Raw genomic sequence first — 18,131 nt, 5'->3', positions numbered from 1 at the left:
GAACTATTTTATCCTTATCAATTGCTTTGCTGACCTTCTCAAAGTCCACCACATTGAGTAGGCATGATCTGCCCTTTATGAATCCAAACTGGGTTGGGTCCAGTGTCTGGTGGTTTACTATATTTCTGTTGATAATCTCCATGATAATTCTGTCAATGGCTTTACATATAAGACTAGTGATTCTTATGGGTCTGTAGTTTTCAGGGTCTGTAGATGGCCTACCTTTGTGCAGAGGGGTGACTGGTGCCATTCTCCATTCATGAGGCACGAAGCCTGATTGGAGGCTACAGTTAAATAGTAATTCCAGAGGCCCTGATAGTCATGTTTCATGTTATTTAGAAGGCATCCTGGGATATTGTCAGTGCCCATTGATGCAGTGTTCTTGGTTTTAGAGAGAGCATTAAGGACCTGTTCCCTAGTGATAGTAGGGGAGTTATATTTGATGATATTTCTTGAGGGAAGGTTGAGGGGGAGAGATTGGTAAAGTTGGAGTTGAATTTATCAACCAGGAGGTTTGCTATATCTTCTGGCCCTGCAGAGTTCTACAGTGGCAGAGAGACAAAAGAGAGACTTTGGAGTGATTAAGTATCATTTTTCTGCATTTTCTTGCTGCCTTTAGCTAATTCTGCCTAAAACACCAATTTTCTAGAGTTTTTGTGATTTAAAAAGCTTGTTTCAGCTACATATTGTACTTATTTTACTGCCTGCACTTTAACAAAGTTGTTTTTGTGTTTAAATTACCTGTTTAACTGTTGTAGGCTACACACTCAAGTGTGGTAGCCATTTCTGTGCATTTAAAGTGTTTTTTTTAAATTTTATCTGCTTTATTTTCTGAAAAAAAACAACAACAAAAAAATTGTTTTCCCACCTTTCTAAGCTAGTATAGTCGAGTTTTCAAGTTATTGCTGAATTCAAGGCTGTGTTACAGGTTTCTGTGTTTGCCCATACCTTACTTGGATAGAAGGAAGTTTCTCTGTTCACTGTGAGAGAGGGAGCTTTCAGCAGCCTATCTGTCCCTGGAGGAGTGGTTTCAGCCCAGAAATTAGTAGTTTATTGGCCATTTTGGGCTAATTTCTATCTCTTTCATTTCCCTGCTATAAAACCCACATTTGCAAGGTTTTTGTGCTAGTATACAGCTCAGCAAGCTCCTGCCTGGTGCCCTGCAGAGTTCTACAGCAGCAGAGAGACAAATTAGAGACTTTGGAGTGATTAAGTATAATTTTTCTGCATTTTCTTGCTGCCTTTAGCTAATTCCACCTAAAACGCTGATTTTCTAGAGTTTCTGTGATTTAAAAAGCTTGTTTCAGCTACATATTGTACTTATTTTACTACCTGCACTTTAACAAAGTCATGTTTGTGTTTACATTATCTGTTTAACTGTTGTAGGCTACACATTCAAATGTGATAGCCATTTCTGTTCATTTAAAGTGTTTTTTTTTATTGTATCTGCTTTATTTTCTGAAAAAAACAAAAATAAAATACTTGTTTTCCCACCATTCTAAGCTAGTATAGTCCAGTTTTCAGGTTAGTGCTGAATTCAGGGCTGTGTTACAAGTTTCTGTGTTTGCCCATACCTTACTTGGATAGAAGGAAGTTTCTCTGTTCACTGTGAGAGAGGGAGCTTTGAGCAACCTATCTGTCCCTGGAGGAGTGGTTTCAGCCAGAAATTATTAGTTTATTGGCCATTTTTGGCTAATTTCTATCTCTTTCATTTCCCTACTATAAAAACCACATTTGCCTGGTTTTGTGCACCGGGCAGCACTGGTTATCTAGGGTATAACTATTCCCAGCTCCACAAAGTCTACTCTTCAATTTTTCCCTTGGAACTAGACAAACTTTCAACTTAAGCACTCAAACCATTCACTTCTCATCCTGGCACTTGCTCAAAACTCATAGCTAGCACTAATAAACCTTTGCACTAGACTCCCCCTGTACTCTAGAGAAGGACAAGGCTCTCTATTCAACCTTACCAGCCAATCAGTAAAACAGTTCTCTGTACCTATCCAGGCATGTCCAAAGGGTAGTTTCAGGTGTACTCTCTGGTCTAACTGGTGAATCTGGGCATTTTGAAGCAATGTTATAATTGCCTCATGTACATGGACAACCCTCTCCTCCTTCCACCAAACACTAATACATGCGAGAGATGCAATTATACAGCCAAACTGGAGGCTAAGCTCTCTCAACCCAAGACTGGACCAGGCAGTCAAGGGGAGATGGGAATTACTTGCATCACACCACCAGTCTCACATAGACCTATGAAACCAGCACAGGCAAAAAACACACATAAATACACAAAATCATACTTGGAGGCTCTAAATAAAAATCTGCAAAAGCAACAGAGACCTCCAAAGCAGACATCCAAGCAACCTCCACCCCCCAACACAAACCATGAAACACATACTTCACAAAACCAGTGTGCCACACAATCATAGTCCTTAAGCCAAAATAACATACCCACCACACTAGTAATAGGTGACTTTATAGTCAGGCACACTGACATCCCACTCACTAGGCTGAATAAGGAGAAGGTTACTGTTAGCTGCCTGTCAGGTGCCAGCATCTGCCACATAACACAAGCACTCAGGTCACTCCAGAACAAGTACAAATATGACTCTGTCATTGTCCATGTTGGTGTGAATGACCTGAGCCACACCTCCCTGGACTACATGAAAAGAGACATGGAGGAGCTCTCTAATCACGTAGCCCAGGCTGGTATGACCCTGACCCTGAGTAGCATCCTGCCCTCACCAAGAATTATACCATGGTATAGAGAAAAAAATATCAATTTCAACAATTGGCTAAGCTTCTGGTGTCATTCAAAGGGGATCCAGTGTCTGTCAGCCTGGGATAACATGCTCGAAAAGCCACACTGCTTTGCTAGAGATGGCTTGCACCTGTCACCCTCAGGCTTTCGAATACTGGCCAAGGCTCTTGCCACCCCCATAGTGCCTTTTTTAGGCAAGGCTCAAAAGACAAACCCACCACTGTGAATAGCACAAGTAACAAAAAACTGAGGGTAATGCTACTCGATGCCAGAAGTCTAAACCTCAAAATGCACGCACTCGAGGTATGGAGAAAACCGATATATGTGCAGTAACGGAAAGCTGGTTTAAGGCTCCAGAGATCACCAAAGCACTACCAGGCTACAACTCATACCATACATTTCGGCCACAAAACCTGGACCAAAATACAAAAGGCGGGGGAGTATCCCTATTCATAAAGGATACCCACACCTCCAGGTTAGTGGCACAGCACGATGCTTCAGAGATCATCCATGTGCAACTAACAACAGGCAAAATTGCTATTCAAATTATAGCTTGCTACAGATCACCCACCATGTCCCAGGACCCTCACTCCGCATTCCTGGAAATTCTGGGAAACATAAAGGTCATACCAAACACCCTGCTATTGGGTGATTTCAATTACCCAAACATTAACTGGGAAAACTACTCAAGTACAAACTCCCTTGCCCAACATTTCCTAGAATTTATAAACTCAAATGCTCTGGATCAACTGGTCAACACCCCCACCAGAGGTGACAACATATTGAACCTGGTCATCACCAACATGGGCGACTGGTGTTCCACATCAGAGGTCTTCCCCTCGCTGGTTAGATCTGACCATAAACTAATCACTCTGGATATCCACATTCCACCACCACCCCCGGTCAAAGAAACCACCGTGAAAAACTTTTCAAAAGCAAACTTCACGATACTTAAGACCAAAGTGGGAAGTGTCAAAGCCCCCATGCTAAAGGATAACCCTGTCCAAGCTGCAAAATGCTTTACTAATGCACTCTACAGGTCCCTACAAGGATGCATGGATTGTGCTATCCCAAACAAAACCAAGACTCACTCCTCCAGGAAAAGGAAACCAGTTTGTTGGACCCCTGCCATAAACAAGCTATACAATAGAAGTAGGATACTAGTACAGAAAAGAGTAAAATCCCAAGAAGGGAAGACATCCCTGATCAGTATCAGCAAGAAACTATGTTCCTTCATAAAATCATCCAAGGCTAGCTTCGAAAGAAAAATTGCCTTGGACTCTAAAGATAACCACAAGGCATTCTTTAGCTATGTCAAGAATCTAAGTGGTAATTCTCAGATCTGCTCGGAGTTAGTGCAGAATGGCACAAAATACACTGAACCGACCGATATAGCCAACATCCTGGCAGACAGCTTCAGTGCAAACACCCCCTCTCACCCCAAAAATGGCCCATAACTATACCAGAAGAATGTAGTGCCCCTGAAATCACAGACACTCAGGTTAAAACAGCCCTCTCCAAAGCCAAAAACACAGCATCAGTGGGACTGGATGGTGTCCCAGACTGTGCCCTACATGAGCTCAAAGATGAACTAACCCCTCACATAAAAACACACTGTTTAAACTCAGCCTCTCCACAGGCTATGTGCCCACAGAGTGGCACACAGCAACGGTTATTCTGCTCCACAAAAGTGAAGCCACAATGGACCCCAGGAACTATCGCCCTGTAAGCCTAACTAGCTTGGTCTGCAAAGCTATGGAGCGCATCATCTTGGATCTCATTAACAGAGACATAGGAAACCTCCAAACACTGGACCCTACCCAGTTCGGCTTTGTTAAGGGCAGATCATGCCTCCTAAACCTGATGGACTTCTTTGAGACAGTTACCAAGGCTATAGATGAGGGAAAGGTGGTCCACACAGCCTACCTAGACTTTGCAAAGGCCTTTGACACCATTCCCCACTCAGGTATTATAGACAAGCTCACCTGCCTGAACATAAACCCCTACATCATGAGATGGGTTGCCAACTGGCTCATAGACAGAACCCATATGGTAAGAGTTGTGGGAGCTAGGTCTGACTCTAAACTGGTTACAAGTAGTGTTCCCCAGGCTCAGTCCTAGGAACCCTACTGTTTGGCATATACTTCTCAGAGGTACAGACAAGCACAGGAGGACTATTGCTGACCAATTTCACAGACAACTGCAAACTGGGGGCTATAACTGACTCTCCAGCTGACACAAACTTCCTCCAAAAGGGTCTCACCGAGACAGATACCTGGTGTCAAAACCATGGCCTCAAGCTAAATGCCAAAACGTGCATAGTCATCCCCTTTGGAAAAAAACAAAGTATCCACATACTACCACATAAGTGGTAGCCCCCTAAATACGGACGACATAATAAGGGATCTGGGGACCCAAGTAGATAGTAACCTCTCCTTTGATAATCACATTGCCAAAGTGGTTAGAAAATCCTTCTATGTGGCCCACCTAATCACAAAAGGGTTTGCATCCAGATCAAAAGAGGTCATTGGGCCCCTCTACACATTACTCATCAGACCAATCATAGAGTACAATGCCCCATTTGGAATGTACCTTACAAGACACCTGCAACAACTGGAAAGACCACAGAAGTACCTCACCAAGAGGATCACTGGCCTCAAGCAGATGCCCTATGCAGCTCTAATAAAGACATTCCAGCTGTACTCGGTTGCATACCGCCTACTCAGAGGTGATCCCTGCCTGACGCACAAGGCCATGTCTAACCCAGAATTGATGGACATGCTCCACCTAAAGAAAACCAAGTCCCCTCAAGCCACACGCTCCAGGGATGTAAATCTCACCACAACAATAAATAGGACATGCTGGAGGGATTGATTCCTGTCCCAGAGACTTCCCATGCTCTGGAACAAGATTCCAATCTACATTAGGCAGAGCTTCTCGCTAACCCTCTTCAAGAGAAACCTTGACGAGTGGAAGGGAAACAGAAAGTTTACCCCAAGGATCACCTCACTGGCTCTGCTGGACAGAGGCACAGGGAACTAATCTAAGGGGGCGGTGAAAGCCAACACATTCCGGCTAGGCTTATAAATGCCTTCGGGCAGATTGCCTAGTACCTACCTATGAACCTTTGAACATGTAGTTTAGGCCTTGTATCCTTTTAGTAAGGCATCTCTGTGGGCATTCTATTTGCTGCATGTGTCTGGACAAATACATGTCAAAGGGTGCATTATACTCAATAACTGGCTAAATGAGGGCTGAGTAAAAGGGGACAATGACATCCCTAGATCTAGATACAATCCTTTTATTTATAAGTTGTACAAAGACACATGTTGGTCAAACTTTAGGTCACTGTCCACATAAGTTCCTAAATCCTAAACAAATGGGTCAACTCTTAGGGGTCCATTGTTAATGTGGTACGTCTTTGGGATGGACGACTTCCCAAGTGGTAGAATAATGCACTTTTTGACATTTAGTTTCAGTCCATGGTTTTGTCACTAGTTATTTATTTCAGGCAAACATTCCTGCAGTATGGCTAAGTCATTTGGGGATTCAATGACTGATCCTAACTTGCAGTCATCTATAAACTTAGCCAAAATCTCTTGGTAATGGCTTTTATTTCAGAAAAGTAGATGCCAAAGAGGAGATGTCCCAGCACAGAATCCTGGGGACCATCATTGGTGACTGGTCTCTATGTGAGGTATTGTGATTTCCTGCATCCTATCTGAGACCCAACTGGCAATCCAGCAGGTAGCACAGGGGTTTATTCCAAATATATTTAGCTTTTCTACTGCACCTCAGTGGGGCATACATCAATGCATTAGTTTCAATACATGTGCAAAAGTAAGGCATTTTTTTATTTTATTTTGCATTTTTTATCCAGATAAATAGTTTGATTCAAGGATATTTTTCAGCAGTGAACTGGGCCAAACATGGCAACAGTAATACAGAAAAAGAATTAATCAAAATTTCACCTAGAAGAAAAGTTCACATTGCACACTGACTAGAGTTGACAACAGAAATATAGTTGTATAGTCTTTTTGAGTAATCATGTTGGCATTCTTGAGTAGAACAGTAATTTAGAAATAAATCCATGCTATGCAATTCATTACAATTCCATACAATTCATTACAGGATAATAAAACAAAATATCCTCAATTTTAAAATTATAGAGCAGATTCTAGCAGATTAACATTGGAAAATAATACAGTTCTTAACAAGACAGACAGAGAGGTAATAAAACATACCAACACATACTACATAAATATTCCATGACTACATACTAAACTAAATCAAGAATACTAAACTTGTTGAACATAACTACTTTTTAGTATCAAGCAGTCGTGCAGCAAGGTTGAGGCAAATGGGGCAGCCACTCCAGAGCAAAGTGTTGGGGGTGGGCATGACTGAAACGTACATTTCCTTCATTATGTTTTAGAGAATGGGTGACCTGTCAATCACACCTTTATTATATAATGAATTTTTCCAGCAGGGTGTTAATCTACACGTAATAGCCATTGAAAAAATGAGGCTGCGATTTCACGGCAGCACATCAAGCTGCCATGGAGCTCAGACTGAAAGTAACTGAATGGTTACCATTATTTTACACTCACTAAGCAGTATATTTGCTGTTTAGTGAGTGTAAAATATATAAAAAAGAAAATTAAAAAAGAGAGGGTGTGTTTAAGTCTTTGTGTGCGTGTATGCATGCACATGAGTAAGAGAGAGATTGATCGAGCCATTATTTTACACCCACTAAGCAGCGCTTTTACTAGTTAGTGACTAAAAATACTAAATGAAACAGAAAAAAGTGTGTTTGTGTTTATGTTTCTGTCTGTGAACACATGTGTACTTGTGTGGATGAAAGTGAGGTATGTGTGAGTGAGAGCGAGAGAGTGAAGAGTGAAAGTGATAAAACACTGACAGCAGCAGCTGTTAAAAGGCTTGGGTACCTCTTCACATCTTAGCTCAAGGTATCTCGATAAAGCCTAAAATACAGGGGTAACAAAGGCTCAAAATAGGAACATAATTTAAATATTAGTTGCTTGAATAATAGGATTTTTTGTTAGCATGCATTTTCTGAAGTGCAAGTGTTTGTGTGTATGAAAGAGAGAGTGAGGAGTGAGTGAGATTGACCACTGGCAGCAGCAGTAAAGAGGTTTGCATACCTCTTGACCTTTTAGTTCAAGAAAACTGATTAAAGCCTGAAATAAAGGGGGAGCAATGGCTCAAAAATAGGAGCAGATTTTAAATGTTATTCTTATAAAATTATAAAATAGCTTAAATAACAGGATTTGTATTAACATGAACTTTCTGAAGGAAGTAAAGTCTGAGAGTCAAATGTATGCCATTATTTAAAGGAAAACTCCACCCTCTCCTACAGTTTAACTCAAACTTTATGTTTCTTTTCCTCCCCACAATATTGTTCCAGCATTGTATAGGCACCAGAAACCTACTTTAACATTTTAAAACTTTAACTTCCTTGCACTGGAGTCAAAGGAAGAGAATGCCTGCCTACTTTTTTCTTAAGCTCAATTTCTCACATACTTTGCGGATGAATTTGTCTCCACCTGCATGACAAATCATAGCATAGACACAGTTAAATCTGTAGTTTAACCTGTCAGTTATTGCTGTCAGTCTTAGATGTGCAATTAATCTTGCTAATGTCAGGAACACAGCAACTGATACAAAAAAAAAAAAAAAAAACAGAAAGCTGTGGAACTGTTTACCACTGTTTTATTGCAGAGGCAGAGATCTTAACACTCATTCAGGAGTTTAATGGAAATTGTCACCTCGTCTGACAAATTAACATAAGCAGTAACACAGTGAAATTCTAAGCTTTAAATGTTGGTTATTTATGTTAAGATAACTTAAATGTAGCATCAAAGATTTCTGTGACATTTAGTGAGAAATCTGAAAATATTTTTTCTTGTAAAGTATCACTGCATTTACCATTTTCAAGCCCCACCCCCCCGTCCCCACACATAGGCTAGAACTGCAGAAAGAGAGGTAGGTGGCAACCCTATCAATTAGGTACACTGATACTGTTCATAAAAAAGGTATTTTATGCTTTTTTGTGACATCTTTCCAGAGAGGGATGGATATCTGATACAAGCAGATGCATGGTAAGAGATTTTCTCTGACTTTGAGTCACCCCTTACATTGTTAGAGTCCATGAGCATTTTGTAGTCCACAAAGGAAATATGGCAGTTGATGACAACCATATTATACAGCTGAATTACTTTAACATATATTTACTATGTGCCCTTGCATTAAAAACATTAAGAAAAGAAAATCAGAAGTACTTAACTATTTTTAAATGCACACAGATAGACAGACACAGTCGGGCATGTGCATTTAAATTCAGTTCTGCATCCCACATATAGCATTCTACATGCTACATATTAAGAAATTTCAAAATCCCAAAATAATGAGTTTCAGAATATCGAGTTCAGAATCTCGAGATCTTGGAATCTCAAAATTGTGAACCCCTCCCCAAAACACCACCCAACACAATAAACCATGTGTATGAATGGGGGCAAGCCCCCCTGCACACCCCACCGCAACTTAAATATACCAACTCCAAGATCGCACTACAGCGAGGACAAGGGAAATCACCCAGTCCATGTTGTATGCCGATCTCCATTCAGGATTTCTACATTTTGTAACTTCGAACATATGATCTATGATCATATGAAATTCGTAGTTTTGAGCTTCGGAATTCTGAACGGAACCCATATATATACCCATATATATATATATATATATATATATATATATATATATATATATATATACGCGCACACACACACACACACACACACACACACACACACACACACACACACACACACACACACACACACACACACACATATATGTGTGTGTGTGCGTCTGCATGTGTGTCTATGTGTTTATGTGTAGATACACATATACAGGTACAAAAAAAATTCCGTTTTGATTTGTTTTTCTTGAAAGGACATGAAGTAAACACACAAACACATATAAACTAGCTCTCCATTATAAACACACACACACACACACACACACACACACACTCACTCATATGTTTTTGTACACATGTACTTTTACACATACATATATACACAAAAGCATGCACACTATTTTATTTATACACACACACACACACACACACTCATATGTTTATGTACACGTACTTTTACACATACATATATACACAAAAGCATACACACACACACTATATTTTATTTATATACACACACACACACACACACACATATATATATATATATATATATATATATATATATATATATATATATATATATTATATATATACATATATGGGTGCATACAATTTATTTATAATAAACAGCATAGATATAAGCATTATTAATGTATACATTCTAGTAAATGTTTCACTTGGTCACTGTCACACATTGGCTATGTGTTGCACATACAGTCTTGGTCAATGTCTTTATGTCAGTATTTTTTTTCTTTGTAATGCTAATTGCGTCTAGTGCTTGTTATTAGCTTTGCCAATATAGCCCATATCTTGGCTGAAAAAGGTCCTGGGACCAGTTCACTTTCCTGGTTACCAAAGTATAAATTAATATGACATAGAAAAAAGGAGGGGGTGAGCATGGCAGAAATAATTAAAGAACTAGTAAAGTTCATTTTAATTCTGCATCATTCGTGAGACAGAAAAAAATCCCACTGACGGCATTGGGAAGTACCAGATAGACTTAGTTTGCAGTCCTACTATTTATGATACAGGATCATTTACTGCAGTGAGAGTTTTCACACCTCAGCATGAGAATGTGGGCGACATTCTATCAATTCTTTTAGAACTCCAAAAATTATCATTACGAAAGCCTGCGATTTACCTACTTTATTTTGCTGGACGTAGCTACCAGCTATTTGTAGCATCGAACAAGCTCTGACAGAGACATAAATGAGGTGCAGTCAGGAAAACATAGAGGTAGCTCTGTTACAGAAGGTGCATTTAGATGACAGTGCTTCACAGTCCTGCCATTCTACCTTAATGGCATGAGAAAACAACACCACTTCCTTGACTCATATAAAGAGAACTTGAAATGTATTCTGTGAAGAAGGATTAAAAGCAAGAAAACAAGTTCACATTACCAAGACAGGCTTCATCATCCACCACTCTGAGGGAAACACAGTAAAATTGTAAAAGAAGTACTTGGAGTAAATTTGAGGGATTTAAAGTAGCTCAAAAACAAAGATACAGTCAAAAATATGCTTTCTGAGTTCTAAGGTAGAGTTTTCCTTTAATTATGTCAATCCCCCAGTGACTGGCAACAAACTGCATATTTTAGGAATAAAGGACCAAAAAATAAAGTAAATATCCAGATATATTTTTAAATGATATGTTTTGTATATAAAATGCTTCCTCTAACACCATTTACGTATACTACAGCAACTCTGAAACATTAGGTGGAGGAACTATTCTACATGGGTCTATATCACATCATCAATTTATCAAATACCTAATCACTGAACCCTAATTGTTGAACTACTTATTCAGTGAATTATCTAAATCATCAATGTGAAATTCATTGAAAGATTTTACTTGGCCATCCTGAAAAAAATGTTGTGTTATTCACATGCCATCTGATTATGTTTTACCCATTACCTCATTGTAGTGCGAGCTTGGAGATGGTATATTTAATTTGCAGGGGGTGTGGGGAGTGCTAAACATAAAATAAAGTTTATTTTTCACAGTATTGGACAAGTAAAAGATTTCTGTGAATACCACTTTGATGCTTAGATCATTTGCTGAATAGATAGTTTGATAATTAGGGTTCAATGATTAGGTATTTGATAAATTAACATTTTGATGATGTTATATAGACCCATTTTACATCAAAAATACATACAAAAAATAATATAGTAATAACAAAGAATAAATAAATAAGCAAAACACAAAAATTTTACAAACAGACCATTCTCTAAGTGCAGTAATGTCCTCCAGGGTGTATGTTATTCTGGAAAGAATGCCCTTCCATGGGTTTAGTGTCCCTGCCCTGCAGCATTAGGCCGAAGAACACTCCTGGGTGGGAGTTATTTCCACAATAGCAAATGCCCTGTTAGGCATTACTGATTGCTTACTGTACTGCTGTGTGTGTGTGTGTGTGTGTGTGTGTGTGTGTGTGTGTGTGTGTGTGTGTGTGTGTGTGTGTGTGTGTGTGTGTATGCACGTGCGTGCGTGTGTGCGTGCCTGTGTGTGTGTGTGTGTGTGTGTGTGTGTGTGTGTGTGTGTGTTTGCTTGAAGAGCTGTGGGAGCATGGGCTTCCTGATGAAAGCCAATTACTTTCTACAGTGTAAGTTGATGTGCTTTTTTTTTTTTGTTCTTCACTTGAACAGTTGAGGAAGTTGGATGCTAAATTGTGAATAGGAACTGGGCACTATATGGCCCAGCCATAGTTTTGGTAGCAAGTAATTAAATACCTGTGCATGCCACTAAATTAATAATACTAAACTTAAGCTGAATATTGTTACATTTTTGCATCAAGTAATTAATTACATATTCTGTGCATACCATACCAATACTCAGTGACCACTACATACTAAAGTCAATATAGTAATCATAGGTTGAGCAATGATAAAGATTTATAGCATGAAAGCTTATTCAATGGCACTTATTATCATCTTTGTAAGGGACCAGAGCTTTTATGTCTGTAGGGCTGTTCCCGGTAGACTAATCTGTGATAACGTTGAAGACAGTAACTAACGTTGATATGGCCTCAGGGGTTAAAATACTAAAAAAAAGAGAGCTTGAAAGTTTTAGTTGAGTTCAACCTCTACTGACTTGAGTCTCCAGGTGTGTGGTAAATCTGATCCAGTGCAATTCATAGACACCTTTGAGAAGACATCCAGGGAAGAGGTTTAGAGTAGGAATCTGTGACTTTTAAGGACTGAGTCCCTTTCAGGCTGTGTGATCCCAGACAGCAGGAATTACAGTTTTACTGGTCTTCACCCTTAGCTTATTTGTGGCCAGACAATTCCAGGGTAACTCAGTCACTTTGTAAAGTGACTGAGACTGGACTATGAGCTTTCCCTGATCATCTGCATAAAATGTGCAGCTGAGTGTGGAGAGATCCCAGGTTATATTGTTTATAAACTGAGAATAGAAAATGCCCCAGAACTGAGCCCCAAAGGAACTCCAGTTGAAAACAGGTCCTTAGGTTTATAGGTTAATACAAGGCTAATTATCCTTGTGTGCTGTTTTAAGACTAAACAATTATCTCGGTGCTTAAAATTAGTCTGTCTGATTAGAGTTTAGATTCATCTAAGCCTTGTCAAGATATGTATTTATATATTACTCTAGTAATAAGTAATAGATCCAAACCTAGGTATTTGTAGGAGACTCATGCACTGGGATAATAAAGCATTTTGGAGCTGCCTCTGTCCATTAGTAGTATTGATGGGTGTTCTCAAGTAAATGTTTCATCCATTGATCCAGGTTATAGTTGAATGTGGTCATGGATGAGTTTTGCTTTACATGGATGAGCACTCTACTCCAGAGCAGTGGTATCCTCTGTAAGATGTACTCATTCCTCCAAACCATTCTGTTAATGTTGCACAAGAGATTTAGGCCCCTGAATTGAGTATTTCTGACACTAATTTACTTGTAGATTTGAAGTAAGTCCATCCAAAATGGGTGAGAGGATGCCTTATGTGCACGGCACAGGTCACCTTTTTGCAGTCTGTAAGAGACCGAAGACAGTGATAAGGCTTTGTGGAGGTCCATGTTTAGGATTTCTATCCTTTTTGAAAGGTATCTCTGCAGACATTCCAGTTGATGCATGTGCTTGGACAGATAGATACCCAAAAATGGCATTATGCTCAATGACTGGCCTAAAGTGGCATCAGGAAAACAGGGCAACAACATCCTTGGATCTAGAAGTAATCCACTTGTTCATGAGTTGCACAATATAGAAGGGCTTGCTTACAACAGTGGACACATGCTAATCATCATTTTAGGTCACTGTTCACATAACTTCCTAAATCTTGAAGTACTGGGTCAATTCTTTGGGGTGTGGTGTCAATGTGGTCATTCTGAGGGGACTCAACTTTCCAGAGAAAATAATAATGTATTTGTTTTGGCAGTTAGCTTTAGTCTATGAGTTTGGTACCAGTTATTTGTTTGAGACAAAAAAGTTTATTCCAAGATCAGCTCAGAAATTTGAAATCTTAATAAGTGGACAAAGACTAGTATTAGGACAATAGTCAGTAGAGTCCCTACGATATGGGGTCTTGTGAAGTGGTATTACTAAAGTACACTTAAAGCTGTACTGAGCCTTTCCTCTCAGCTGTCCAGGATTTTGCAGAATGTCCATTGCTTCTGTTTCTCATAAAATGTGCCACTTTCTGGAAAACCATTGAAGACTGACGTCACTAATTAATGGGTGACATTTGAAATTTGGATTTCACATCCTTCAGAAAATGCATGCTGATGCTAAACCTTTTATTCTATCAAATGTTTAAGTTTATATGAGCAATATTTAAAATCTGTTCATTATTTTTGGTCTTTTTCTGCCATTATTTTTGGCTTTGTCAAGAATTCTTGTCATGCAAATGACATACATACTGAATAATGTTAACAGGGAGAAAGGGAGAGATGTAAAGCACATAGGTGATAAACATAAGTAGGTAAAATATGACAGATATTCAGTTTTTCAAAGTTAATTTTAGGCATAAGCAACAAACAATCAAATGTTTATTAATGACAAGACAACAGTGAATAGCAAATAAACATAATGTTAGCACAACCTTGATTGCTCTCTTATTATATATAAACAACACATCATACAATACTATATGTAGCTGACTGTACACATTGAAAAGACAGAAAAAGCAATGTCAACAGCTGCTAGCAAAACATGGTAGTCATGGCTAGCGTTAGTAAGAACAGATTCTGGGTTGTATTATAACATATTAAATGATCAAGTAGAATGAAATATGAAAAACATCCTCAGAATAAACATCTACATCAGTACACTTTAAAAAATAGACAAATAGTATATCTCAAAAGGTGCTGACTCTCCGATGGAACGGCTTAATTTTATCACTCCGTATTTTACTCATGATAAGGTACGCAAATAAATAACTAAGACTTTTACTTTTTTAGTGAAGAATAATGCTTTAGGATGTGCAAAGTACTGGTTTATTTTATTAACAGTGCTGAGAGACTGCCTTTACAAAATTTCATATCAGTCTCAAAGAATAAAGAAAATTGTTATATTTTATTGCTCTCCCACCACTTAACTGCAGTTCTACTTCCTCTAATTTCTCTATCTTCACTTTTCTTCTTTTAAGTTTTCCTCAGTAATTTCACACATGGCGGTTTCCCTTCCTATATCTGAGTGCAAAAGCTCTCACTGAAAACTCCTCTGCCTACCCAGGACATAGCAATAGTATCTGACTCCAAAGAAAAAGGGATATTGTTTACACAGATTGAAACATAGGTTCTTCCTTCGCTTATTTTGCTGTTGTTTTATCTATATGTATCCAGTAACTCTGCCTGCACAGTAGGTGGTGAGCACACTAGCAAGGGCCCAGAGACAGGCTACCCTCCCACACCTTCCATCCCATACAATTTAGTAACAGTTTTATTTTCTACTGCATTTAATACACAGACCTCCCCATTAAAAATACTGTTAATAGTCTTTTTCTACTGCATTTAACATGCCGAACAACCCATAAAATCTGCTTCTGATAGTTTTTTGCTGTTGCATTCATTACACAGTCCATAATACCTTTTATCCTTAGTCCACTTCAAACTTACCTTTAATTCACAGTTCTACAGATAAAATACTACCACACATGTACAACATCCTATAGTTACCTCCTGCCATCCAGACATTCTGATACTTTTTTTAGCCTTTTTTTACTACAGCAAAGTCTGGCTCATCCCGCTTCATTCATCCTTGCTGCACTTGGGCTCACTCAACTCTCCTACCCACCCCCATTCCAATCCACCACCTCATCAATTACATTTATTCTATCGCCAGCTCCACTTCCTAGTTTCTCCTAACCAATCAGCACCTTATTACCTCCACTCTTACCTAACTCTTAATCAACTCCAATTTATTCTTCATTCATCAATCCACTATCACATAAAATACTTTATTTAAATCACAACTACTGTCTAACCTTACTCATACTACTAACTCTAACACTAACTACATATGCCACTTCCCTAATCTCAACATATACTTACCTAACTTCAGTAACACCTACTTATGCAAACCACCAACACAAAGACTTCCATAGTTTATCAAATACATCAGACAGCCTTATTGAAATTAACATACCATACTTTCTAAAATGGTGAATACTCGACCACTCTCCAGTACCTAACACAAAACTATATTTACTGCCACTCTAGAATAAAACAATATCTAACCATTGCCAATACTCCTTACACCTAAATAACCTAAAGCACTGTGGAAACATTCACCCAAACCATGGACCCCCTCAAAACAACAACTCTCCTCAAACATCATCCTCAAAATATATAATGGTAGTCACCCAAATATATGCAGTATATGCAACAAAATAACATAATTCCTGTCATGGTTAAATAAATACTCCCCAGATATAGTAGCCCTCACCAAAACCTGGATAAAAACACATATGAAAGCCAGAGAATTCCTCCCACCTGGCTATAATATACTAAGGTTTTTACCTGAGTGGCCATGATTACCGGAATTTAGCATTCTTTCGGTATTGAGATGGGCCTTTTAGGGGGTGAGATGGGGATGAAGTTGGCACTGAATCTATCTGCCAGGATATTGGCAATATCCTTGGGATCAGTATATCTAGTGCCATTCTACTGTAGCTCAGAGCAAATCTGAGTACTGACATTTAGATTCTTGACATAGCTATAGAATGCCTTGTGGGTGTCTTTGGAATCTTTGGTAATTTTATTTTCGTAACAAGCTTTGGAGGATTTTATGAGGGATCTCAGCTTCTTACCGAGGCTGATAAGGGATTTTTTTGCATCCTGGGATTTTCCACTTTTCTGCAACAGTTTCTTCCTTTTGTTGTAAAGTTTGTTTATGGCAAGGGACCACAAGATTGGCTTCCTTTTTTTTGGAGGAGAGCATCTTGGTTCTACTGGGGCTGGCACGATTCATGCACGAGTGGATGTGCTCATACAGTGCCTTAGAGTAGGATTCAGCAGTCAAACTTTCAGTTCCCATCTGCATGGGTGTCATGAAGTTTGTCACTTCTGACTTGAGTAGCATGAAGTTGGCTTTGGAGAAGTTTTTTTACGGAGGTTTTCTTACTGGGGAGTGAGGGTGGGATGTGGATGTCAAGAGTGATTAGCTTGTGGTTGTCTTTGGAATCTTTGGCATTTTTTTTTTTTGTAACTAGCTTTGAAAGATTTTATGAGAAATCTCAGCTTTCTACTGAGGCTGGTGAGAAGTTTTTTGAATCCTGGGTTCTTCCTCTTTTCTGCAACAGTTTCTTCCTTCTGTTGTGTAGGTTGTTTATGGCAGGGGACAACCAGATTGGCTTCCTTTTTCTAGAGGACAGTGTCTTGGTTCTATTTGGGATGCCTCAGTCCATGCATGAGTGAATGTGCTCATACAGCACCTTAGTGTAGGGTTCAGCAGTTGAACTTCCAGTTCCCATCTGCATGGGTGTCATGAAGTTTGTTAATTCTGACTTGAGAAGCATGAAGTTGGCTTTGGAAAAGTTTTTTATGGAGGTTTCCTTAAAGGGGGGGGGGTGGGGTGGGATGTGGATGTCAAGGGTGATTAGCTTATGGTCTGATCTGACCAACGAGGGGGTGACCACTGGTGTGGAGCATCAATCTCCCATGCTGGTAATGACCAGGTCTAGAATATTGGTACCCCTGGTGGAACTATGAATTAGTTGCTCTAGGCCATTGGAATTTATGAATTCCAAGAACCATTGAGCAAAGGTGTTGGTACAGGAGTAGTTTTCCCAGTTAATGGCAGGGTAGTTGAAATCACCCAGTATTAGGGTGTTTGGTTGTATCTTAATATTTTTCTGTATGTTTATAAAGGTGTAGTGAGAATCTTGGGGCATGGTGGGGGATCTGTAGCAAGCTACAATTTGTATTGCAGTCTTGCCTAGTGTTAGTTGCACCTAGAGAATTTCAGATGCATTGTGTTAGGCAACCAGACTGGAGGTGTGAATATCCTTGGTGAATTTGGGCACTCCTCCACCTTTTGTGTTTCGGTCCTGGTTTGGTGGCTGAAACGTGTGGTATGAGTTGTAGCCTGGTATTTCAGAGGTGCTCTCTCGAGCTTTGAACTAGGTCTCAGTTACTGCACAGATATTGATGTTCTCCATTTTTAGGAGAGCCTCGAGACAGTGCATCTTG

Source organism: Protopterus annectens, chromosome 4.part1, assembly GCF_019279795.1.
Source record: "Protopterus annectens isolate FY-2018-M chromosome 4.part1, PAN1.0, whole genome shotgun sequence".
Lineage (NCBI taxonomy): Eukaryota > Metazoa > Chordata > Ceratodontiformes > Protopteridae > Protopterus > Protopterus annectens.
Note: the sequence above shows the minus strand (reverse complement) of the source record.